This window comes from Dendrobates tinctorius, unplaced genomic scaffold, assembly GCF_039654945.1.
Source record: "Dendrobates tinctorius isolate UK_male_01 unplaced genomic scaffold, ASM3965494v1 ptg000049l, whole genome shotgun sequence".
NCBI lineage: Eukaryota > Metazoa > Chordata > Amphibia > Anura > Dendrobatidae > Dendrobates > Dendrobates tinctorius.
In genome coordinates this window covers 7,307,579-7,332,586 of record NW_027361717.1, presented here as the reverse complement: position 1 = coordinate 7,332,586, position 25,008 = coordinate 7,307,579, and the positions used below count along the sequence as shown (strand labels likewise).

Below are 25,008 nucleotides of genomic sequence, written 5' to 3'. Positions count from 1 at the left end.
TTTTAAAATACATGAAAATAGACAAACAGACAGAAAACACACTGATTATCCAAGAAAGTATTTAGAAGATCACCGCAAGTGTCTGTGTACATAGATAAATCAGATTATAGACTTGATTCCATTAACAAAACATGAAGGTATATCATGCCAAATTGGCATAATTGAAGTAAAATGTATCAGGAATCATCTTACCACACAAATAAGAATTCAGATTGTCATCAGAGAATAAATATAAACACAGCCTCAATGTGTATTTGGCCTCACTTTCTCAAGGGGAATCATAGGTCCTGGCAGGTCAACACTATATTCAGAGGCGCGGCTCGGTCATGGGTGCAGCCTGCGTGCCCTCGTATTCTAAACTCTTCCTGGGGTCCTGGGAGAGATTCATTTTTTGCGACAGGGAGAGCGTGAGTCACTTACCATGTGCTTTCCTGGCTCAGATACATTGACGATGTCTTTACGCTGTGGCGTGGGACTATGCCGTAGCTTGAAACATTTATAAACAAACTAAAACTCAAACTATTTAACCAATTTAGTTTGACATATCTTCATGTTGTGTTATTGGAATCTAGTCTGTAATCAGATTTATCAATGCACACAGACTCTAAAGGGCCTGTCACACTAAGCGATATCGCTAGCAATATCGCTATAACTTGTGACGTTATAGCGATATTGCTAGCGATATCGCTGTGTCTGATACTTACCTACGACCGGCTCCCCCGCTGGTTATCGCTGATCGCGCGAGAACGTCCTGGACCGTTTCTCGTCGTCAGCTTCCTGCGGTGCTTCCTGTGGAGAGACGAGCGTGGAGCCGTGCGGGAGGACGTCAGGATCGCCTAGTGTGACAGGTAAGTAGCGACCCCCGTCCCCAGCGATGTCGCTGGTGAGATCTGCCTGTGTGGCAGCTCACTAGCAACCACTTAGCGATGCACCAGCGATCCTGACTGCGTCATATCGCTGGTTGGGATCGCTGGTGCATCGCTAAGTGTGACAGTACCTTTACGGTGATCTTCTAAATACTTTCTTGGATAATTAGTGTGTTATCTGTCTGTCTTTTTTCACTTCATGTTTTGGTCAGAGTTCCTATAAAAAGCTGTACTTTTCTTGCACAATAGAAGAGCCCCCCATATATACCAAATGAAAGTTGGCCAGACCTCCTGATTTGGGCAGGACCAGACGACCATCTGATGTGAAGTAAAGAAAGCTGATCCTTTTGTTTTGATGAAGTCTGGCAGCAACTTTCGCCACTCTGCCCATCGAAAACACATGAACACTCAGATGCCAAGTAAATGTTCAGCCAATAAGGTTTCTCATGTGTATGGCCAGCTTTAGGCACCAGGGCCTTCATCCAATTGCTACTTTTGTACCTCTTAAGACTAAAGAAAAAAGGCAGGTGCCAAAAAAATGCTGTAAGGTAAGAAAGCACAGAAAATATTGACTCAAAATTCTCCTTTATTCATTCACTTTTCATTTTGCTAATTGATAAAAATAAACTGGTACTTCTATTTTTGAAAGCATTTTTACAGCATTTTTTCCACACCTGATTTACATTTTTGCACAGTACTGAATGTCACTTGCCAATAATCACTTGCTTAAGTCTTTTCTGCATTTTCGTATTTCATGGATGAGTCACAGATTCTTATATGAACATATTAACATTGTACTGTAAATAATATAATGGATCATTCATCCCCGAGAATGATTTATCCACATTAGTATGAAACAATCAGCTATTCCATTGTTTAGCAGCGCCCTGACCTGGCGGAGATAACGTCCAATGCCAGGAGCTATTATTGAAATATATGAAATACCTGTTGCAACATGGGATTGAATTGATTTCCTCTCACCGTATAATATATGAAATAACTCGATCTTTCAGCACATTAGGACTTCACATTACTGATAATTTGGTTACTGTTGCAATAATTACTACATTTTCTCCTTTGTGTCTTTGGAATAAGACCTTTTCAGTGGATTTCTATATGGCTCTTATAGAAAAGAAGCCTTGTGCAAGGGTCATTCCCAGAATATCTCATTGTGATGTATACAAATAAGAAAACAGCTCATTGCTATCATTTCATACCATAAAAGCAGGATAGATTTATTGCACATTCTCGTCACTAACATTTTCTATTGATTTTACGAAAAAATAAATGCATTTACCAGAATGAAAAAAGAAACATTTTCAGATTTTCCCTAAAGAGACTGATGCACAGGGAATGTACTCATGTTAATCTAATGGAAGCAACTTTTACAGAAAAACACATCTCTGCAAATAGAGGTTACAATGGTAATAGCAGGCAGTACATTACAAAATTGGATGAGGGATATAAAATGAATATCCTTCTATGAGTTGAATTTCACTTGGATAGATGTGCCTTATTTTCCTGTATTTCAATGCTATGGGATAGATTAACTATTGTGGGTAGAGATGAGCAGATTGATCCATGGAGGATCATGTTCGAGACAAATTTCCTGAAATTCACAGTTTCACATGAATTTAAACATTTAGAGATTCGATTTGCGGTTCACAAAAAAAGAAACTTGCCTGCCACAATTTCCCACATCAGAAAGCAGGCTGTAATTTTTCATTGCCACACTGGCTTCACCCATAGTGTCCTACAGCTAAAACATCTAACAGATTATCATACTTTGTACAGTGGTGGTCAGTACCGGGACCATCACAGATCAGTGGTTTCCAGTGAAGCACAGTTTGTATGGCAGAGTCATTTTCTATTTCTAGAGTCACTGGGTATGTCTCTCTGCTGTAAAGTGTAAATTCTCACGGTTAGTAGGGCGCTCTCTCTTTCTTTCCTGTAGAGTGTAAGCTCCCATGGCTTAAGGGGTCCTCTCTCTCGTTCTCTCTCCTGCAGAGTATAAGCTCTTCTAGTCAGAGTCATGTTTCTGTTCTGTAGATTGTATGATCTTATGGACAGTGGGGTCTTCTCTCTCTCTTTTCTGTAAAGTGTAAGCTCTTCTGGTCAGCAGTGTCCTCTCTGTCTCTCTCCTGTACAGTGTAAGCTCTTGTGGTCAGCAGTGTCCTCTCTGTCTCTCTCCTGTAGAGTGTAAGCTCTTATGGACAGCAGGGTCCACTCTCTCCTGTAGAGTGTAAGCTCCTATGCAGTGGCGTAACTACAAAGTTATGGGCCCCGGTGCGAAGTTTCAAATGGGCCCCCCAATGCCAAAATACACGCACATCTCTGCTCTCTACACCTTGCACACACATGGCTCCACTCTGCACACCTCGTACACATGCGGCTCTGCTCTGTACACCCTGTAACGCCTCACTCCGCTTCGTACACCTAGTACATGTGCAACTTCGCTCCGTACACCTCATACACGCTCCGCGCCGTACACGTCGTATAAACGTGGATCCGCTCCACACACCTAGTACACGCTCCGCTCCATACACCTCGTTCACGCTCTGCTCCATACATATCGTACACTCGCGGCTCCGCTCCGTACACAAACGGCTCCTCTCCGTCCACCTCATACACATGCGGCTCCGCTCCGTACACTTTGTACGCACATGGCTCCGCTCCATACACTTCGTACACACGCGGCTTCTCTACGTACACCTCGTACAAGCGCGTCTCCGCTCCGTACACACACGGCTCCTCTCCGTCCACCTCATACACATGCGGCTCCACTCCGTACACTTCGTACACACACGGCTCAGCTCCGTACACTTCGTACACACATGGCTCTGCTCCGTACGCACGCGGCTTCTCTCCGTACACCTCATACACACGTTTCTCCGCTTCGTACACACACGGCTCCGCTTACCTCATACACACACAGCTGTGCTCCAAACGCTTTTTACACATGGCTCTGCAATGTACACCTCGTACACACATGGCTCTGCTCCGTACACCTCGTGCACACCCGGCTGTGCTCCATACACCTCATACACACACAGCTCCACTCACCTCGTAGACACACGGCTGCACTCCATACACTTCGTAAACACGGCTCTGCTCCATACACCTCATACACGCATGGCCCCGCTCCGTACACCTCGTACACACACGGCTCCGCTCCGTACACCTTGCACACACGGCTCTGCTCCACTCCGTATACCTCGTACACACACAGTTCTGCTACATCCACATTGTAAACCCCTCCTGACCCCACACATAAATTTTACCTCATCCAGCACCTTGACAACCCGTACAGCAGAGTCCAGCAGACTCCCAAGCCCCTGATACTGTGACACCTGACTCCTCCCCTCCTGTGACCTCATCACAGGTCCTGTGAGCACATTGGAGAAAACAGCCTAGCGACAGGCTGCTGTCAGTGAGGTGGGTCTCTGCAGGGGGGGCGAGGATGGGGTGCATGGGGGGGTGGCGGCTCAGTGCAGTGAGGGACGCGAGTGGGGGGGGTCAAAAATGAGACTGTCCCGTGAGAATCGGAACGATTGGGAGATATGCATGCCGGGCCCCTGACTCCCCCCCGGGCCCGGTCGCAGTGGCGACTCCTGCAACCGTGGTAGTTACACCCCTGCTCCTATGTACAGCATGTACAGGTGGGAACTCCTTACCACGCTCCACACCTGCATTCCACACACAGGATATTTCAGTGGGGCCACCTAACAGCTTCATGCTGGGGTTTAGCATGGTTCCCCTCGTGGAACCCTGCTTTGTAACACGAGATGTGCTGGGAGGCGGGTGGAGTGTGATGATACAAAAGAGAGGGAAAGTGTAGGATTTCAGGTCAGTCTGGTGGGAGACCCAGAAGAGGTCAGTCTGACAGGAAGTCAGCAGACGAGGGTCTGAGAGAGAGCAGGCTGACGGCAGGTCAGCCTGAGAGGAGCTCAAGGCGGAGGAAGGCAGTCAGTCAGGAGAGGCTGAGGACTGGTCTTAGTGGAACAAGCTTCTCAGGAAAGGAAGAGAAGGAGAAAGAGATGTAGACTGGAGACTACAGATTACATCAGAGAGAGATAGAACAGATGGGAACGAAGGAGAATATAAGGACGGTAGGAAGCTGGTTGAGAAAGAGAGAGAACCCTTCAAGTCCAGAAAGCGCAAAGGCCGGGCCCGGTCCCCGAGGTTGATTGGATCTTTATATCCGGCAACAGACACCGGAGGAGTATTGAGCCGCTAACGCCTTGCTCCCACCATAGAGTTGGTGTTGTGAGCTCATCTTCGGGTTTGCCTCTGGCTTCTGGTGAGGGTTATGGAGCTGGCTGTGCTGACAGAGGAGTAGTGAGTTCTCTATCTGTACTCCCTCTGTTGGTGATGGGAGGTAATGAAGCTGATCTAAATGGCAGAAACCGGCCACCTGAGGAAGAGGACTGTGATTGGACATCAGGAGTTTCTGAGTGGATATAAGGCAGCCAACGCCCTGTAGGGTTGCTGGTGATTTCTCCTGCTCTGAGGTCTGGCCTCCAGTTCAGTTCCTGTCTTCTAAAGCTAAGTTTTGCTCTGCTATTGTTCCATGAGATTTTATCTGATTTACTTAGTTTTGTGTTCAGCCAGTCCCGGCTGGGGCTGTGCTGAATTTCCATTTTTGTCCCTGATCGGTTTAATCTCTTCTGCTCTGTCCTCAGAAAATATCAGAGTGCTGATACAGCGATTTTGAAGTCTAGTGACATCAGGGCCGTTTTTCCTATCAGACGTGTTTGGACATTTTTGGTAGAGTTTTTGTGGATTGCAGCCAGCATCTTTTCTGTCCTGTCCTGTCCTATCTAGTTAGTTGGGCCCCATCGTTTGCTCTGCCTGTCTTTCTGTCTGTGTTTGTGTTTTCATCTTTTTTCACCGTCAATACATGTTGGGGGCTGTCTATTGCTTTGGGGTCTGCTCTGGGGCAGTTTAGATTTCCCCTTTCTTTCTTTAGGCTTATTTAGCTCTCCGGCTGTGACGAGGCATCTAGGACCACCGTAGGCACGCTCCACGGCTACTGCTAGTTGTTGTGAATAGGATCAGGGGTCTGCAATCCGCTAGTTACCAACCTCTCCGGTTTTCTGGGCTTAGCTTGCCTTTTTGTTTTTTCCTCCTCGGTGACTCATTCATAACACTTGGGACACAACAGCGAAACGGATAGAGTGCCGGGACTCTGGAGCTAGAGTTCCCCGAAGCAGGCTACAGCTGTCTGTCTTACAAGTAGAGACTAGGAACACCTAGAGAGAGGCATTCCAGGGTAACTAAGTACTGGAGTGCTTCGCACCTAAAGGCGCGTTTGAGGAGTCATTCAGTGAAGGTACATATTGGCGGAGTGTGGAAGGGAGAATCCTATCCTGCCTGGAGGTTGGCTGGAGCCCTGACCTGGAGAACACAGTACGGAGGCAGGCAGTTGTGTGAACTGCAAACAGTGAGTAAAGCTTTGGAACCGCATACTCTGGTGTCCTCCAGTTATTCCCACCCCGCTATACCTGGGTAACAACATCTACACCATCCTGCGCCTCTCCTCATCCATTGCACCTACACTGCCCTGGGACTACAGCTCCACCTGTGGGGAGCTATACCATCTCTGCTGCACCACACCATCAGTCCCAGTGGATCTGTATGCAGTGTTGGCCTAACACCATACTTGCCAAATACCATGGGTGGCGTCACGAACTATTCAAATAAACTCTAAACACCATTAACACCACCGCCATTGATATTGGGGCCCAGGGCCACGGACTGGGTCACTGCTGCTGTGACACACCATCCTCCGTGCACCGGCCCGGTACCGAGTACCCCACTGCCCTGGGCGAGCCGCGGGGCGACCCAAATTCTGGCGTCACGAACAGGATGACGAAGCCCGATGCCATCGGGTTCTGTGTGCCTTGGATTTGCAATTTTTGAAAATGTGCAGAAGACCAAATTTAATAGACTGTAAAATGGACATTAGAAATGGCTGCTTGCATGGAGAAGAAGGGCGTGAAGAGATGGGAGGTCCTAAGAAAAGACCGCGAAGAGTCTTGGGCCGTCCCTGCCTAAATTACTATGTGACAGATGCATGGTCCACCCCCCCGAGGGGTTCGTATACTGGCTTGGTATGGAGGTGCGGGAAGAAGATGCCGCCCCCGGAAGGAGGGGCAAAGAAAGCCAGTGGCGAGCAGAAGGGCAGAGCAAGGAGAAGAACGCGAGAACACCATTTTGGAGAGTAAGGGAAGGAGCACGTGGAAGTGCATACCCCCGGCGCCATGGCTGACGGCTCCAACCCGAACTCCGGCATGAACCGCCAGCAACTAGAAGCTGAAATAGCTGAAGAAATAGTCACGCTGACCACCCGGCTGTGGCTGAGGCAGGAGGCCTTGGGAAGACTGAGCCGGCAGCGTGCCCAGGAGAAGCCTACATATGCCGTGCCCGCGACACCGGTACCCACTGCTACCGCACTGGATCTGTTCCTGGCAGACCTTGCGGAGCTGGGAGCTGCTGCCATGCCATCGGCAGTGTATGTTATACCCTCTTTGACGCTGATACCGGAGGAGTTGTATGCAGCCGAGGGAGGTGAAGCAGAGGAAGAGGAACTCCTGCCCGGACCTGGCGCGGCTGCGCAGGTCTCGCCGGCGACTCCCGCGGAACCGGAGTTGTCATGGGCTACACCGCTGTCACCCGCCACCACCACGTCCACACCGGAGCAGAGATCGCACCCCTGGGAACTCCCGGGCATATATTCTGGCCTTCCTAATGGATTGATGAAGAGAAGGACCCTGCTGGTGGGGGTACGGCTGGAGCCAGCGTGCCAGATTCGACATCTACAGACCAGAAGGGGATCTGGATCGTTTTGGTATGGTGATTTCGGGATCCCTTCACTGCTAAATCCCCAGGAAGTTGCTCATCAGCACCAGCACACTGCAGAGGCCCTAGGAACTAGACCACGCACCAGAACTGTGGAACCACCTATTGAGGAGGATACTACATCAGGTAACAGTTCCAGTGCAGCTATCAGAACCCCAGGAGGGGATCAGCACTAAAGAACAATTTACAAAATTTCTCGTTACCCAGGAGGGTTTTGTTTGCACCAGTTGTGCTTTTCTATTTTTGCTATCATGTTTTCCGGTAGCACTTTTGTTGCCCTGTTTTTGCAGCATTTTCTATAATGGAACTGTGGAGATCATGAATGCTGTAAGATCCAAAAACTTTAATTGTAAATAGTTTGCACCTCTTTAGGTGCCCTTTCTTGGTTTTACATTTGTAGCCTCTTTGTGAAGATAATGGTTACACAAAGACTCTTTGCGAAGATAAAGAATGATGTCTACCTCAAGGGACACTGCAAGAAATCCCGGCTGGGAGCAGTGTTCAGCACCTTACAAGAATTTGTGAATGTTTTATTGATAACGTATTTGATAATGTTATGCCTTATGAAAAGTAAATGTCTTTTATAGAATATTTTGATACAGAGAATTAGAAACATTTTGAGATAGAATGTGAGAATTGAATAAAGATTGAAGAATTGCAAGTGACAGGTAACAGGCCAAGAGTAGATGGTCAGTGTCTTGCGTCCAGCAGTAGTAGTGGTAGAGAGAAAGAAACAGAGAATAACTGATAGAAAATGTAATAAAGAAAATGTGTTGAGTATAGCACTTTGAATTGAGAATTGCACTTAAAGTAACATTTTGATATTAAGATAGGAAGTTAGCCTGTTTGTAAAGTTTAAGAAATGTGCATCCTATACTAAAAAGATTAGATAAGTATTGTTGACAGCATTTAAAAATCTTTGTGTGTTCCTGTATTGTACTTTTGTTGTTCTGCAGCCCGCGGACGTGCTGTGTTTAACGGGGGGGGGGGGGGGGTGGCGCCCCTGAGGCTTCAGTCGCCACAGAGGTACTGCACCTTCTCCTAAGGTGTAGTGCCCCACCATCCAGGCAAGGTGGGAACTCCTGACCATGCTCCACACCTGCATTCCACACACAGGATAGTTCAGATGTGCCACCTAACAGCTTCAGGCTGGGGGTTGGCAGAGCACCCCTCGTGGAACCCTGCTTCATAACAAGAGATGTGCAGGGAGGTGGGTGTAGTGTGATGATACAAAAGAGAGGGACAGTGTAGGATTTCAGGTCAGTCTGGTGGGAGACCCAGAAGAGGTCAGTCTGACAGGAAGTCAGCAGACGAGGGTCTGAGAGAGAGCAGGCTGACGGCAGGTCAGCCTGAGAGGAGCTCAAGGCGGAGGAAGGCAGTCAGTCAGGAGAGGCTGAGGACTGGTCTTAGTGGAACGAGCTTCTCAGGAAAGGAAGAGAAGGAGAAAGAGACGTAGACTGGAGACTACAGATTCCATCAGAGAGAGATAGAACAGATCGGAACGAAGGAGAATAGAAGGACGGTGGGAAGCTGGTTGAGAAAGAGAGAGAACCCTTCAAGTCCAGAAAGCGCAAAGGCCGGGGCCCGGTCCCTGAGGTTGATTAGATCTTTATATCCGGCAACAGATACCGGAGGAGTAGTGAGCCGCTAACGCCTTGCTCCCACCATAGACTTGGGACACAACAGCGAAATGGATAGAGAGCCGGAACTCTGGAGCTAGACTTCCCCGAAGCAGGCTACAGCTGTCTGTCATACAAGTAGAGACTAGGAACACCTAGAGAGGCATTCCAGGGTAACTAAGTACTGGAGTGCTTCTCACCTAAAGGCGCATTTGAGGAGTCATTCAGTGAAGGTACATATTGGCGGAGTGTGGAAGGGAGAATCCTATCCTGCCTGGAGGTTGGCTGGAGCCCTGACCTGGAGAACACAGTACGGAGGCAGGCAGTTGTGTGAACTGCAAACAGTGAGTAAAGCTTTGGAACCGCATACTCTGGTGTCCTCCAGTTATTCTCGCACCACTATACCTGGGTAACAACATCTACACCATCCTGTGCCTCTCCTCATCCATTGCACCTACACTGCCCTGGGACTACAGCTCCACCTGTGGGGAGCTATACCATCTCTGCTGCACCACACCATCAGTCCCAGTGGATCTGTATGCAGCGTTGGCCTAACACCATACTTGACAAATACCACGGGTGGCATCACGAACTATTCTAATAAACTCTAAACACCATTAACACCACCGCCATTGAGATTGGGGCCCAGGGCCACGGACCGGGTCACCGCTGCTGTGACACACCATCCCCCACGCACCGGCCCGGTACTGAGTACCCCACTTCCCTGGGCAAGCCGCGGGGCGACCCATAAGCTCCTATGGACAGAAGGGTTCTTTCTTTCCTGTAGAGTGCAAGCTCTTATGTACAGCAGTGCTCTCTCCTGTAGAGTGTAAGCTCTTATGGACAGCAGGGTTCTCTCCTGTAGAGTGTAAGCTCTTTTGGACAGCAGGGTTCTCTCTCTCCTGTAGAGTGCAAGCTCTTATGGACAGCAGAGTCCTCTCTCTCCTGTAGAGTGTAAGCTCTTATGGACAGCATGGCACTCTCTCTCCTGTAGAGTATAAGCTCTTATGGTCAGCAGGGTCCTCTCTCCTGTAGAGTGTAAGCTCCTATGTACAGCAGGGTTCTCTCACTCCTGTAGAATATAAGCTCTTATGGACTGTAGGGTTATCTCTCTCCTGTAGAGTGTAAGCTCCTATATACAGCAGGGTTCTCTCTCTCCTGTAGAGTGTAAGCTCTTATGGACAGCAGGGTTCTCTCCTATAGAGTGTAAGCTCTTTTGGACAGCAGGGTTCTCTCTCTCCTGTAGAGTGCAAGCTCTTATGTAGAGCAGGGTTCTCTCTCTCATGTAGAGTGTAAGCTCTTATGGACAGCAGGGTTCTCTCCTTTAGAGTGTAATCTCTTTTGGACAGCAGGGTTCTCTCTCTCCTGTAGAATGTAAGCTCTTATGGACAACATGGCGCTCTCTCTCCTGTAGAGTATAAGCTCTTATGGTCAGCAGGGTACTCTCTCCTGTAGAGTGTAAGCTCTTATAGTCAGAGGAGTCCTCTTTTGTAGAGTATAAGCTCATATGGTCAGCAGGGTTTTCTGTCTCTAATCTGTGAAGCATAAGCTATTATTGTTTGCTATGTTCTCTCTCTCCTTTCTTCCACGTGTATTTTGCAAGCAATTAGAAGTTTCCTTGTATTGAGATTCACACAAATTTATTAGCTGCAAATTGAATTTTTGTGGAAAATCCTCATCCAGCACCATGACATGCAGCACAGCAGAGTCCTGCAGACTCCCAAGCCGCTGATACTGTGACACCTGACTCCTCCCCTCCTGTGACCTCATCACAGGTCCTGTGCGCACTTTGGAGAAAACAACCTAGCGACAGGCTGCTGTCAGTGAGGTGGGTCTCTGCGGGGGGCGAGGACGGGGTGCATGGGGGTGTGGCGGCTCAGTGCAGTGCAGGACGCGAGTGGGGGGGTCAAAAATGAGACTGTCCCGTGAGAATCGGAACGATTGGGAGATATGCATGCCGGGCCCCTGACTCCCCCCGCGCCCGGTCGCAGTGGCGACTCCTGCAACCGTGGTAGTTACGCCCCTGCTCCTATGTAGAGCAGGGTTCACTCTTCTGTAGAGTGTAAGCTCTTATGGACAGCAGGGTTCTCTCTCCTGTAGAGTGAATGCTCCTATGTACAGCAGGGTCCTCTCTTTCCTGTAGAGAGTAAGCTCCTTTGTACAGCAGGGTTCTCTCTCTCCTGTAGAGTGTAAGCTCTTATGGACAGCAGGGTTCTCTCCTGTAGAGTGTAAGCTCTTTTGGACAGAAGGGTTCTCTCCTGTAGAGTGTAAGCTCTTTTGGACAGCAGGGTTCTCTCTCTCCTGTAGAATGTAAGCTCTTATGTACAGCTGGGTTCTCTCTCTCTCCTGTAGAGTGTAAGCTCCTATGTCCAGCAGGGTTCTCTCTCTCCTGTAGAATGTAAGCTCTTATGGACAGCAGGGTCCACTCTCTCCTGTAGAGTGTAAGCTCCTATGTACAGCAGGTTTATCTCTCTCCTGTAGAGTGTAAGCTCCTATGTCCAGCAGGGTTCTCTCTCTCCTGTAGAGTGTAAGCTCTTATGGACAGCAGGGTTCTCTCTCCTGTAGAGTGAATGCTCCTATGTACAGCAGGGTCCTCTCTTTCCTGTAGAGAGTAAGCTCCTTTGTACAGCAGGGTTCTCTCTCTCCTGTAGAGTGTAAGCTCTAATGTACAGCAGGGTTCTCTCCTGTAGAGTTTAAGTTCTTATGGACAGCAGGGTCCTCTCTCTCCTGTAGAGTGTAAGCTCTTATGGACAGCAGGGTTCTCTCCTGTAGAGTGTAAGCTCTTTTGGACAGAAGGGTTCTCTCCTGTAGAGTGTAAGCTCTTTTGGACAGCAGGGTTCTCTCTCTCCTGTAGAATGTAAGCTCTTATGTACAGCTGGGTTCTCTCTTTCTCCTGTAGAGTGTAAGCTCCTATGTCCAGCAGGGTTCTCTCTCTCCTGTAGAATGTAAGCTCTTATGGACAGCAGGGTCCACTCTCTCCTGTAGAGTGTAAGCTCCTATGTACAGCAGGTTTATCTCTCTCCTGTAGAGTGTAAGCTCCTATGTCCAGCAGGGTTCTCTCTCTCCTGTAGAGTGTAAGCTCTTATGGACAGCAGGGTTCTCTCCTGTAGAGTGTAAGATCTTTTGGACAGCAGGCTTCTCTCTCTCCTGTAGAGTGTAAGCTCTAATGGACAGCAGGGTTCTCTCCTGTAGAGTGTAAGATCTTTTGGACAGCAGGCTTCTCTCTCTCCTGTAGAGTGTAAGCTCTTATGGACAGCAGGGCTCTCTCCTGTAGAGTGTAAGATCTTTTGGACAGCAGGCTTCTCTCTCTCCTGTAGAGTGTAAGCTCTTATGGACAGCAGGGCTCTCTCCTGTAGAGTGTAAGATCTTTTGGACAGCAGGCTTCTCTCTCTCCTGTAGAGTGTAAGCTCTTATGGACAGCAGGGTCCTCTCTCTGTCAAAGTCAGTAAGTGCACAAAGTGGGCAGTGTAAAGTTATGCAAAAGCGATGCTTCTAATTTATCATTCAGCATGCGATAAATTTGGCCGATTTTTAGCCTATTTCTGTTGATCTTTGACAAGATTGGTAAATCATCCCCTACATCTTTACATTTACAGACTGTACCTTCTCATGTTATTATATGTGTTTTGTGTAATGCATGATGTAATTGAGTGGAATGGATAACATAGTGGGATTTTGCATTGCTAATCTACAGGCTAAAGGTGCCATTACACAGAGTAAAGGCCCCTCTTTACATTTAGCGATGCACCAGCGATTCGACCAGCGATCCGACCCGGTCAGGATCGCTGGTGCATCGCTTAATAGTCACTAGTCAGCTGCCAAACAGGCAGATCTCACTAGCGATGCAGCAGCGATCGGCGGTTGTCACTTACCTTTTAGACGCGGCGAGTGTGTCCGTCTTCCGCCTGTGTCCATGGCTCGCTCGTCGGCGCCAGCAGGAAGCCGACAACGAGAAATGGACCAGGACGTTCTCGCGCGATCAGCGATAGCCAGTGGGGAGGCCGGTCGGAGGTGAGTGTCACATGTAGCGATATCGCTAGCAATATCGCTGCTGCGTTACAAAATCGGTGACGCTTTAGCGATATTGCTAGCGATATCGCTATGTGTAAAGCCTCCTTAAAGCTAGCCAATTTCAGCCAACTATCAATCTAATCTTTACAGAGACCTCTGATTATTGTGAATGAATGTTGTTAAAAATGCTTGTTTCACAGTTTTCTTGCCTTCTAAACAGGCTGCCTATCACTGATTGCACAAGCAAAACTCTTGTTCATTGGGTGAAATGATCATTTGCGCAACACAAAAGAAATCATCATTCTTAGCGGTGCATCACCTTGTGTAAATAGGACTAATACTGCAAAACTATGGCACCCTGTGCGCACTGAGTGATTTAGTCTCCTTCACTATGTGTGCATTGTTTACGTTTGTCTGTCTGTGTCAACAGGAATTTAAGTGACTGCTGATTGGTCAAAGTTTATCGATCGATTGTCAAATCGTCCCACTGGTTGGTCCTTTTATCAAATATTGTTAGTGCTGTGTGTACAAACACAAGAGCAGAGATTGCATAAGATTAAATGATGTTCTATATATGAGGGATCTTTGGAATCATTACAAATTTAAACATTCTAAAATGTTTACTTAGCAAAACAGTTTTTAAAAAATTTGAATTCCGCAACACTATTACCAGTTCTTTATAGGACAAGACTTTAGGAGTTAAGTAGGTGGGCACAAGTGACCTCTAATTGACCAGGTCCTCCAGATTCCCTCAGGTGATTTTAGGGTGTAGCTATTCCCTTGATGCAAGCTTATAAGCTTGTATAACTACCACTGACTATCAGTGCCAAGGTTTTCGGATTTAACTGGTAGATAAGGGTGCCCAACAACATTAGTTGAAGTTTGCCCTCCTGGTTTAAACCATCTAATGTGTATACGGGATCCCCATTCAAATGAAAAGGAGGTTGGAGTTCGACATGCATGATCCTTTGTTCTCAATGGAAACAAGTCATTGCCTGAGGTATTCGGCTGAGTATGCTTAAAAACACATGCGCACTCACCTGTTTTCACTGTGTATAACTTTTGTTGGGTCACCATTCTAAGGTATATGACCATCCTCTCCTCCTTTGGCATCAAAGACCTCGCCCTATCATGGATCTCCTCATACCTTTTCAACCGCACATTCAGCGTCTCCCACTCCCACACTACCTCCTCATCCCACCCTCTCTCTGTTGGAGTCCCCCAAGGCTCTGTTCTAGGACCCCTACTTTTCTCAATCTATACACTTGGCCTGGGGCAACTTATAAAGTCCCATGGATTCCAGTACCACCTTTATGCTGATGGTACTCAGATCTACCTCTCTGGCCCAGACGTCACCTCTCTGCTGTCCAGAATCCCGGAGTTTCTATCAGCCATATCCTCCTTCTTCTCCTCTCGCTTCCTCAAACTCAATGTGGACAAATCTGAACTGATCATCTTTCCCCCATCTCATAGATCTTCCTTACCCAACCTATCTATAATAATTGACAACATCACGCTTTCCCCCGTACCAGAGGTCCACTGCCTCGGAGTAACCCTTGACTCTGCCCTGTCCTTAAAAACGCACATCCAAGCTCTCTCCACCTCCTGTCGCCTCCAGTTCAAAAATATTTCCAGAATCCGTCCCTTCCTCAACCCTCATTCTACTAAAATGCTTATACATGTCCTCATCATCTCCCGCCTTGACTATTGCAGCATCCTTTTCTGTGGCCTCCCTGCTAACACCCTCGAACCTCTCCAGTCCATCCTTAACTCTGCCGCCCCACTAATTCATCTCTCCCCTCACTACTCCTCCGCTTCTCCCCTCTGGAAATCTCTTCACTGGCTCCCATTCCCTCAGCGTATCAATTTCAAATTACTAATACTGACCTACAAGGCCATCTATAACCTGTCTCCTCCATATATCTCTGAACTAATCTCCAAATATCTTCCCTCACATGATATCCGGTCCTCTCAAGACCTCCTTCTCTCTTCCACACTTATTCGCTCCTCATCCAACCGCCTCCAAGACTTCTCCCGAATAGCCCCCATCCTCTGGAATTCTTTGCCCCATCACGTCCGACTATCAACCACAATCGGATCCTTCAGACAGAACCTAAAAACCCATCTCTTCAGGAAAGCTTACAGCCTGCAATGATCCCCGCTGCCTCCTCACCACTACTGGAGCTACCGCCTCACCATCACTGGAGCTGCTGCAACCCTCCAACCTACTGTCTCCTTCCCCACCATCCTGTAGCATGTAAGCCCGAAAGGGCAGGGTCCTCTCCCCTCTATATCAGTCTGTGATTGTTAGTTTGCTTACTGTAAGTGATATCTGTACTTTGTATGTTACCCCTTTCCATGTACAGCAACATGGAATCAATGGTGCTCTATAAATAAATAATAATAATCATCTTAACATAAAAAAACTGAGAAGCATAGATTTCTCTCAAATCTTATCCTCTATCTGTTCCAGTAGGATCCCAAATCTGACACCAAATGTAACACATAGTGGTTAATGATCCTAGGCACAAGAGATAGGTAAAAGTTTACTAATAAAGTATAAAAGTGCTAATAAAACAACAAATTACTTAGCTCAGCTGCTTTAATCAGAAATGAGCAACAGGAGAGGGACAGAAAGATAAGTCATCAAAGACTGACTACTGTCAGTAAGTACGACAAGAACTCCTGACTAGATAGGTCTCAGTATACTGTGTGCGTTAAATAAAGTTTGGCTTCGCAAAACATAATGAAACACATTCGAGATACATGCCATATTTTTGACTAAATGTCGGGTTGGGGAAAAAAGGGAAAAAGTTCAACTGGAGAAAAAGGTCCACAAACCTTGAAGTCTGTCAAGTACAAAAATGCTGAAGGAATAGGTACTCCAGCTAAATTTTATTGAAAAGCCATAGGAAATTCAGTGCAACACCATGCAAAGCCGCAGTCGCGTTTCATACACCATCTTTTTTCACTGCATAAAAATTCTTCATGAGGTTTTTGTTATGCAAGCATTAAAGTGTCTGAAATGCGTCTACGATTTTACATCATGTTGAATTGGGATTTCTAATGACTTTTCAATAAAATTTACATTTTTTAAGGATCCATTTTGCTGGACTTCATATTAGTAGTGATGAGCGAGCATGCTCGACACTACTCGGTACTCGCTCAAGCATCTTACTGCTCGAGATGCTCGGAGCTCCCCGAGTATTTCCTGGGTTGCTTGGTGGGAGCTTGGGTCCCCTCCTTGCATGTTTGGTGATCTTTAGAGAGCCAATGAACATGCAGGGATTGTCTGCCACAACCATCCGTGTTGGTTGTGGCAGTACAGTGATTGGCTGGCTGCACAACGTCATCAGGTGTATATCAGACCTGGCACCGCCATGCTCCTTGCAGTCCACTCCGGAATCAGGCAGTGTAGGGAGAGTTGCTGCTGAGCTAGGGAGAGATTTGCTTGTTTCTTAGTTAGGTATACCACAATATATTATACACATATCTAAGTCAAATAACAGTCCTTATGAGGACTAATTCAACTGCATAGATATCAGTGCTAGGCAGGCAGGCTGTGTATGTGGCAGACTGCAGTGCATATAGCAAGAGGGTCCATTCCAGTTCTGTCTGCTGCTGCTTTTACAGATATTTCTAGACATAGCCCCAGGTATCAGGGGCCATGAATAATTTTTTTTTGGATCTTAATCCTGATTGTTTGCTTAAAAAGCAATCCACAGAACACCGTTTTTCTGATCCATTTGCCTGTTGGCATTGCAGAATACAGCCAGATCCTTTCCATATTACAGCGCTACAAATCCTTCTTTTTAAAACTGTGGTTTGTCCATCACATAGATCACATATAAGTGTGCTCAAAATTCTGCCATTTCTGGCCTCCATTTAAATTTTGTTGCAGTGTTTTAGCTAACTTATTGACACCAGTTTGCTGTTAAAGATAGTTACCTACAGGCCAGCTATTTAAAACTGTGGTTTTTCATCACACGGATCACAAATAAGTTCGCTGCAAATTCAGCCATTTGTAGTGAACATGGAAAATATTGTCCTCCATTTAAAATGGGCAAGGCGCGTGGCAAGGAACGGGGAAGTGGACATGATGGTGATGGTGCATGCAGAGACCAAGGCTGTGGGCAAGCTGAAATTGTGCCACAACAAGCACCCACATCTTGCCCGACCTTCCTGTCCCAATTACTAGGGGACCATAGCACATCAGTATTGAACACAGAGCAGTGTCAAAAGGTTGTTGGTTGGATAGCGGATAATGCTTCCAGTCACTTTGCCACCACGACCTCCACCCTGTCTTACACATGGTCAAGTCTCAGTAGCCGTGAGTCTGGACAGCATATTGCACACCCTCTTGTTCTTCAGTATTTTTGTATTCAGTACAAATAGGGTGTGGCCTCCTTTCTACTGAACTGTGTAGTTCACTTATAGTCCCTCTTAAGCTGGGTGTCCGTTTGGGACCCAGAGACTCTCTGCCACTATTCACACTAGGTAGGTTTTACCGTTAGTGTAGTTACTGTCTCAAATGGGTACACCTTGCCGTGGTGGGACAGCTTTATACTTTTTTGATCAAAACAGTGTTTACCAAGTACCCTATGTTAATTATTTAATGCACTTCCTTTTTTACTTATTTATTTTCATTAGGGTATATACACACATTGTTTTTTCCTTTGGTTTTGCTTGCTTTTATGGCCAGTGTGAACATGCTTTTACATCATGCATGTCATTCAAGTCTACTCCAGTTCAGTTTTTTTGTTTTTTGTTTTTTTAAAATGGGGCAGTACCAGAAGGCCCTTGTTGTGGAATAATTAAAAAATTGCCATCTGAAAATGCTGGCGGCAGAGGTCACAGTTCATTTGACAACCAAGGAGTGCAGGCGAGAGAGACACAACTCCAATCCAGCAGAGGCAGGGGATCACTGGCAAAGTTCTAGGAGCATTTTCTCAGACCTTCCCATCGCATAGGCCATGAGGCGTGGGGTACTCTCACAAGGAGTGCAAAGTTTGGGAAGATGTCGAGGGAGTACCTTGCTCACCGTACCAAAATACTCCGTTAAGCCTCTGTGCCTTATAATTATAGGGTATCCATGCTGGACACGTGTCATGAACTGGCTCGATATGCCTTGGAGGTCCTGGCTAGCATTTTGTCAGAGCGGATTTTTAGTGCCGCTGGTGGAATTATAACCGATAAGCACACCCGTGTCATGTCGGACACTGTTCGCACCAGGGTGTCCGGCAGACAGCGGTAATACCCCATCCTACCACATGGTTCTCAGCAACGGTGGTTGGTCTTCTGATCCGGCTTGGATTGGGTTAACCAGGCTGTCATTCTGGCTGAGGGCTTAGCCACGCCCTCTGTCTTTAAATTGCCCTGTGTGACTATGGGCGTCGCCGACTATAGCTCTTGCCTTGTGCTAAGCGATACCAGTCTGGAGTGGTGGTCTAAGGAGCATACGGTTTCTGGTGTAGTATATTCAATTGTTGCCATTTTGCCTCCCTGTGTTGTATTATTTGGTTGCCCTTGCACATTACTGTATTCCCCTGTGTGTACGCGGTGTGGTGCATTTCCATTATCCCTGTCCATACTTATTTGTGGGGTCTGGTGCTTGGTCTCCTCACTGGGTGGAGGGTGGTGGGTTCAGCTTAGGGCTGGACAGGAGACAAGGACAGGGTGGAGGCCCAGGCAGGCACACCTTCAGTGTAAACCCTGGGTTGAGGGACAGACAGGGTTTCCCCTAGTCTGAGGGACACCGCAGGGGCCCCGGGGCTTCAGCCTAAAGTTACCTAGGCTTCCCATGACAACCCATCTGTCAACTGAAAATGCTGACTGGCTGACTGTATAAAAATGAACAAGGGCTGGATTGGGCCAGACTTCTCAACACCAGCAAATGATAGCAGCGTAACATGAACTCAAATCCAATGTCTTTTTTTGGGAGGTTTATTCCCATGCACCCCTTCACACCCACACATGGGTATACGCTTCCTGATTTTGGCTATTTGCTGTTGTCCTCCTCCACCACCATATCACCAGGGTGACCGTGGTCTGTGATGCAACACCCACATAATTTTTTTAAAGGGTGTTTATGATGCCTGTAAAAAAAAATTGTTATATCTTCATGTATACCCCCAGGGGTAAATGTTTGTCAGCCCATACACTTAGTGCATAGGAATTACAAGTATAGGTTACCCGCTCCTTTCTAATGGTAACTTTTTTATGAGGCCCTCCTCTATGTCTCTTCCAAGGGGCATTGGAGTGCCTCCAAATTTTTGGTAGCCCTTGCATTCCTTGCATAGGTAAACACTATGAGAGACCCAATTCCTAATAATGGGAACATTGTTTTCAGGAGGCACTCCTGTACGTCTCTTCAAATGGGTATTGGGGTGCATCCAAATTTTGGGCAGCCCAGCCACTCACTGCATACGCAATAACGGTATAGGAGACCCACTGTTTAATAATGGGAACAACAAAGCATAGCTGGCTGATGGCGCTCTAATAGTGAGGGCCAATTGCTGGCCCTTTAATAATAGTAAAGGCCGCCTGCTGGCTCTATTATAATAGACTTTGTGACTTTCAGAGTCCCTCCTTCATAAATGAAACAGGATGATCATGTGTCTGATGATGTGTCACACACCACATGGCCAGATAAGGTTGTAAATTGTTATAATGACAATTCCCAGTGAATGCATTTGTCTTGGTTGAAAGCAATGCTAAAGTTCAAAAAGACATCAAAAACGCTACGTGTGAACTTAGCCCAATGCGTGGAGAAGCATTTTTGTTTTTGGTTATTTATTTTGCCTTATATACAAGTCATTACACTGGAAAGGATGTTCCTTAACATATTTCCCAGGAAAATCTATTTTCGTTTCATTTTTGTATGTTTTATTGTGAGTCTGTAAAAGTGGGGTAAGACTCTGAAAACATTCAAGTCACTGCTGTGAACAGTCAGAAATGCTTCCAGGGGTCTTCCCCATGCTGTCCCCATGTAATTTGAGCACTGTTCCCACCGATTTCTGCAATTTCTATTCCCTCTGCAGACCGCCAGGGGAACCACTGGAAAAATGCTCGATTTTCCCATAGACTTACATTGGGCTTGTTGCTTGGGTCGAGAACCTGAGCATTCCAATTTGCTCGACCTGAGCAACTAGCACCGGAGCATTTTAGTGCTCGCCCATCACTACATATTAGTTCAATATTTTTTACTACTCTCTAATGCTGGTTTACACTATGGGTATTAAAAAACTGCCAATAGGCTACCTGCAAGACGATCAGCAGTCATTTAATAGCCATGCTATGTGCACTGATTAATCATTAGTGCGGTTGTTCAGTGTCTATGGACTATCATTTTATCGGCAGCACAGAACAATGCCGAGAGTGATGATTTTTAATCAGGGTTAAAAATCATTGCATCCAACTAGAGTTGAGCGAAACGGGTCGAAAAAATTCAAAAGTCGCCGACTTTTAGCAAAGTCGGGTTTCATAAAACGAAACCCGACCCTAGGATGAGGTCGGCCACGAGGTGGGCGACTTACGCGCCAAAGTCGCGTTTCAAAAGTTTGTTTTGCTCTCTTTTTCAGCCAATCAGGATCCACGGACACTGTGGGCAACGTGATGACATAGGCACGGGTCACCACCATCTTTCAGAAGGGCATGCAAGTGATTGGCTTGCTTTGGTGGGCGTCACAGGGGGTATAAAAGGGTGTGCACGCCGACCGCCATCTTACTTCTGCCGATCTTAGCATAGGGAGAGGTTGCTGCTGATTCTGTAGGGAGAGTGTTAGGCAGGGAAGAAGAAAAAAAAACTGCTTCTGCTGCTAGCGATTGTGCCTGTACAACACACCAGTCACTGTGTGTGCAGTGCAAGGGGAGGCTATATTGTGGTGTATCAGTGGTGTTGGTTGTTGGGCTGCCTTCTAAGGCTTCCTGACAGCTGCATTGCTGTTTACCCACTGCTCTGCAAACTGCTTTTTTAAAAGCAATCCCAATTTTTTTTTTTGTCCTGCTGAGGTACTGAGCGTGCATTTTTTCACACCATACAGCGGTGTACGCTCCTCACACAGTACCGTGTAACGGCTGTTATCACAGCCACAGTGAAGCTATCTGTGTCACTCTGTGAGAATAAGTCGAGGACATGTTCCGTTCTTACAGACCTGCACTCTAGGGAGATTCCTACTCTGCCCAATTCTACATACACCTTGTAGTTTGTGATACACTAGCCAATTTCTGCCTGTGACATAGCGCTGTGATATTCAGTGGGCCTCACACAATCCAAAAGTGTCCAGTGTCCACAAGTGTGTGCAGAAATTCAAAATCTCCCTTATCCTCTAGTCACTTTGGTCACAGCTGTGCCATCGAGCCTGTGACATAGCGCTCAGATATTCAGTGGGCCTCACACAATGCAAAAGTGTCCAGTGTCTGCAGAAATTCAAAATCTCACTTATCCTCTAGTCACTTTGGTCACAGCTGTGCCATCGAGCCTGTGACATAGCGCTCAGATATTCAGTGGGCCTCACACAATCCAAAAGTGTCCAGTGTCCACAAGTGTCTGCAGAAATTCAAAATCTCCCTTATCCTCTAGTCACTTTGGTCACAGCTGTGCCATCGAGCCTGTGATATAGCGCTCAGATATTCAGTGGGCCTCACACAATCCAAAAGTGTCCAGTGTCTGCAGAAATTCAAAATCTCACTTATCCTCTAGTCACTTTGGTCACAGCTGTGCCATCGAGCCTGTGACATAGAGCTCAGATATTCAGTGGGCCTCACACAATCCAAAAGTGTCCAGTGTCCACTAGTGTGAGCAGAAATTCAAAATCTCACTTATCCTCTAGTCACTTTGGTCACAGCTGTGCCATCGAGCCTGTGACATAGCGCTCAGATATTCAGTGGGCCTCACACAATCCAAAAGTGTCCAGTGTCCACAAGTGTCTGCAGAAATTCAAAATCTCACTTATCCTCTAGTCACTTTGGTCACAGCTGTGCCATCGAGCCTGTGACATAGCGCTCAGATATTCAGTGGGCCTCACACAATCCAAAAGTGTCCAGTGTCCACAAGTGTCTGCAGAAATTCAAAATCTCACTTATCCTCTAGTCACTTTGGTCACAGCTGTCTCATCGAGCCTGTGACATAGTGCTCAGATATTCAATGGGCCTCACACAATCCAAAAGTGTCCAGTGTCCACTAGTGAGCAGAAATTCAAAATCTCCCCTGTCCTATAGACACCTTGTACCTTGTTTTACATTACTATATAGTTTGTTGGATTTTGTCTACATTTCTACCAAAAATGAGGAAGGCTGGTGGAAGAGGCCGTGGAATTGGGCGGGGGTTGGCAGCTGGTAATGATGGTGTTGGTGGTGGATCTGATGGTAGTGGCAAGAGCAAAATAGGACCGAATGCAGGAGGTGTTGAGCCTGCGTCATCGTCTGGCTCCATAAGGCTTTGAAGGCTTAGTTTTCTAGGAGTTGGCAAACCGCTTTTAAAGCCAGAGCATCAGGAAAAAGTTTTGTCTTACATTGCTGACTCAGCCTCCAGCTCTATCGCCTCCTCTTCTTCAGTTGTAAAAAGTAAAAGCACTGAGTCGTCATTGGAGGCTCATGTTCATGAACCACACCTTTCCTTGTGTCCTTTACCCCAACCAAGATTGAAGGATGACGCAGGCCATACTACTGATTACTCCATGGAGCTGTTTTCACATACCATGCCTGGATTATCAAGTCAAATGGTGAATTACCCAGGCCAAGATGAATCTGACATGGAGTGCACTGATGCACAGCCGCTGATGGATGATTCTGCTGGTACATTCACTCAGAGCACTACATTGTCCTCGCAGTGTACAGAGCCAGATTCTGACCCTGATGAGACTCAGGTGCCCCTTCCCGCACACTATACCACCATACACGGTGACACAGAGGAAGGTGCACATGACATTGAAGAGGACGTGATGGATGACCCAGTTGTTGACCCAGATTGGCATCCATTGGGGGAAGAGGGTGCTGCTTCCAATAGCTCAGATGAGGAGCATCCACAGCAGACATCGACATCGCAACAGCTGTTATCTGGCAGGCCTGGAGCACTCCAAAGACAGGTTCCAAAAATCAAAAGAGTTGCTGGACAGCTTGTCCAGAGGGTCAAAAGATCACAGCGTGCTAGGCCGCAAAATGTCTGCCAAAGTAGGAAGAGTGCAGTGTGGCACTTTTTTGAACAAAATCCTCATGATCAGGCCAAGGTTATCTGTAAGAAGTGCGCAAAGAGCTTTAGCCAAGGGAAAAATCTGAAAAATTTGAATACCAGTTGCAAGCTTAGACATTTAACCAGCATGCACTTGCAAGCGTGGACACAACACCAAACCTCAAGTGCCACATGTGCAACTGATCACAACGAAGGTAGTCAGCAACGCTACATTGTTTCCCCCACTGTAAGCCCACCGGTTAGCACAGCATCAAATGTTGAGGTGTCGTTGCAAGGCCACAGCAGTCAGGGAATCCCACTGTTATATCAACGAAAGACTGATTCTAGGCCATCAGAAAGAACACCAACTCCATCACCATCATCAACCCTCTCTCAGTCCGCCCTGTCCACCGCTACTTCCACCATATGCAGCTCTCAAGTCCAGCTCACCCTCCCAGACACTATGAGTAGGTCAAGAAAGTACTCAGTCTCTCATCCGCGTACACTGGGTTTGAACGCCCACATTGCCAAACTAATCTCGTTTGAGATGATGCCCTTTCGGTTGGACGAAAGCGCAGCTTTCCGCGAACTCATGGCCTATGCAGTACCACGCTATGACCTACCCAGTCGCCACTTCTTCTCTCGCAAAGCCATCCCAGCCCTCCACCATCATGTGAAAGACCGCATTGTCCATGCACTCAAGCAGTCAGTGAGCGGAAAGGTGCACCTCACAACTGATGCATGGCCCAGTCGGCATGGCTAGGGCCGTTACGTGTCCATCACTGCGCACTGGGTTAATGTGGTGGATGCAGGGTCCACAGAGGACAGCGGTGGTGGGACAGTGCTGCCTAGCCCACGGTATAGGAAACAGTTGGCTGTAGGCGTTCGACCCTCCTCCTCCTTCTCCAGAAGCGAAAGCTCATCCACAGAGCGCAGTCGTACGAGCACTCCATCTGCAGCTGAACCTTGACCTAATATTGGCTAATAAACAAGCAACTCTGGTAAATCGGTTGCTTGAGGCATTCCCAGCACACAGCAGCGGTGATGGTTCTCACACGAGCCGTACGGGCCGGGGTCAGCTTGGCAGAGGTGTTCGTGGTGCACACAGCAGAAGTGGCGTTGGAGACAGGGGTTTCATGACAATGTTGTGGACTGATTTTTCAAGTACCGCTCACACAACTGGTAATACTGCATTGATGGAAAGTGACAGGAGACAGCAGTTGTCAACTATGGTTACAAACTACTTTTCCTCCCATATCGATGTTCTCCCACACAGGTCATTCCCCTTTGACTATTGGGCCGCTAAACTGGACACCTGGCCTGAATTGGCACAATATGCCTTACAGGAGCTCGCTTGCCCAGCTGCAAGTGTGCTATCGGAAAGAGTCTTCAGTGCAGCTGGATCAATCCTGACAGAAAAAAGGACCCGTCTGTCAACCCAAAATGTGGATGATCTAACCTTCATTAAAATGAACCACGCATG

The 25,008-nt window shown here is 47.2% G+C and overlaps 1 long non-coding RNA gene across 1 annotated transcript in view; it reads left to right on the top strand.

The window, feature by feature from the left end:
• Positions 1-11,072: 11,072 nt before the first annotated feature.
• The window catches only part of LOC141091212 (uncharacterized), a 141,363-nt gene continuing 127,427 nt past the window's right edge, over positions 11,073-25,008 (top strand). Inside the window, exon 1 of the long non-coding RNA XR_012232456.1 lies at positions 11,073-11,174. This is a non-coding gene — a long non-coding RNA (uncharacterized lncRNA). The remainder of the gene's footprint in view (positions 11,175-25,008) is intronic.